The sequence below is a fragment of the Propithecus coquereli genome, unplaced genomic scaffold (genome assembly GCF_000956105.1).
Source record: "Propithecus coquereli isolate 6110/MARCELLA unplaced genomic scaffold, Pcoq_1.0 Scaffold1, whole genome shotgun sequence".
In the NCBI taxonomy this organism is placed as follows: domain Eukaryota; kingdom Metazoa; phylum Chordata; class Mammalia; order Primates; family Indriidae; genus Propithecus; species Propithecus coquereli.
This window is the reverse complement of record NW_012133857.1, coordinates 11,381,041-11,383,471: the sequence shown is the minus strand read 5'-3', so window position 1 is coordinate 11,383,471 and position 2,431 is coordinate 11,381,041.

Sequence of the window (2,431 nt, the reverse complement as noted above, 5' to 3'; positions counted from 1 at the left end):
ACAGCATCACAATAACAAGACTGCTCAAATGATGTGGCTACCAAAGGGAAACATATATAAAGAAAAGTATATAAACAATGGCTAATAGCAACATTTTCCATTCTATTATTTTTCAAAACAGAACAAGAATATGATTATTTTCACATACTCTGATTGGATTTGGAGATAGGGAAGGTCTTCAAAATAGAAAAAAAAATCTATTAAAAAATAAACTTTTCAAAAAAAAATGACTAAGTTGAGAGGGGAAACCAACTTTGATATTGTCTGAATAAAAACAAAGAAAAGAGATTGATGACCAGGAGCCAAAGAAGAAACAGAATACATATAGAGGACCAATGATATTAACTACAGCAGATTTCTCTTCAGAAATGATATAAGCCAGAAAACAAGCCAGTGCCATCTTAAAGTGCTGAAAGTAAAACATATCAACCAGGCCAGGTGCAGTGGCTCGTGCCTGTAATTCCAACACTTTGGGAGGCCAAAGCAGGAGGATTGCTTGAGGCCAGGAGTTTGAGATCAGCCAGGGAAACATAGCAAAACTTCATCTCTACAAAAAAAGTTTTTAAAAAATAGCTGGATGTGGTGGTGCATGCTTGTAGTCCCAGCTACTCAGGAGGCTGAGGCAGAAGGATCACTTGAGCCCAGGAATTTGAGATTATAGTGAGCTATGACTGAATCACTGCCTGGGCAAAAGAATGAGACACTCTCTCTAAAAAGCAAACAAAAAAATCAACTAAAAATTCCATACATAACAAAAATATCTTTCACAAATGAAGCAGAAAAAGAGAAAGTTCATTAATAGCAAACTTGTACTACAAGAAATGTTCAAATAAAAAAAAATTATACCAGACAAAAACTTGGATCTATGCAAAGAAATGAAAAGCATTGAAAATGGAATAAATGAAGATAAATTTCACTTTTTCTTAATTTTAATTGCCAAAGAAAAGTGACTGAAGAAAAATAGTATCGATTTATACTATTTTCACATGGTTATAGAACTTGTGAAAGTAAATGTATGAAAACATTACCAAAAATATATGAAAAACAAAGGATGGGAGAGAGAAATTGGAAGTATGTTGTTGTAAGGTACATTGTCAATATATTGTTGGAAGGTCTTTACATTACACATTGAAGTGGTATAATATTTGCATACAGATATAAATAATTAAAGATCTATATGGACATTCCCTGACTTACAGTGGTTTGACTTGATCAATTTTTCGACTTTGGTGCAAAAGCAGCATGCATTCAGTAGAAAACGTACTTTGAGTACCCATACAACCATTCTGTTTTTCACTTTCAGTACAGTCTTCAGTAAATTACTTGAGATATTCAACACTTTATTATCAAATAGGCCTTGTGTTAGGTTATTTTGTCCATCTGTACGCTAGTGTAAGTGTTCTGAGCATGTGTAAGGTAGTAAGGTAGGCTAGCCTAAACTATGATGTTCAGTAGAGTAGGAGTATTAATTGCATTTCAACCTGGGATTTTTTTTTTTTTTTTGAGACAGTGTCTCACTCTGCTGCCTGGGCTGGAGTCCAGTGGCAACCTCAAACTGCTGGGCTCAAGTGATCCTCCCGCCTCAGCCTCCTCAGTAGCTGGATTACAGGTGCATCATGCCACCATACCTGGCTGATTTTTCTTATTTTAGTTTTTGTAGAGACAGGGTCCCCCTATGTTGCTCAAGCTGCTCTCAACTCCCAGCCTCAAGCAATCCTCCCATCTTGGCCTCCCAAAGTGCTAGGATTACAGACATGAGCCACCGCGCCCAGCTGCATAAATAGACTTAGCCAGACATAGTCCCATCATAAGTCAACGAGCATCTGTACTCTATCTAATCCCTAAGATAGCCACTTAAAAATATTTTCTTTTTTCTTTATTTCTTCTCTATCCCAAAACCTCGGAAGAATTAAAAATATTTTAAACCGAAATATAAATAGTAAGCCAAAGTGGACATTTAAAAAAATCATAAAAACAATCCAAAAGAAGGCAGAAAAGAGAGGAAAAATAAACAAAGTACAAATTGAATGAATAGGAAATAACTACAAGATGTGGGGTAACAATCCAAATATGCGGATAATTACATTAAATGTAAATGATTATGTATTGACCACATTTTATAGTTTCTGCATCTGATATTTTGACGTGCGGGGCCTTGCTGACTAGGGAGGGACTGCCTCTCTCAGGGGTAGCAGATTCCTGGAGATAGTGAGCATTCTCCCTCAAGCATACCTTTCATATGCAAAGTACCCAGTAAACCCATGCCTCCTAAACCAGGTGCCACTGGGTTCTTACACTTGTAAGACACTAACCCCCTACCCTAATCACCCCAGGGCCAGACATCAGACACCACCACTCTGGAGCCTGCTGAAGTTAATTCAAACTGGCCAATCCTAAACAGACCTAACCCTGCTTCCTCCATTCCCTACCG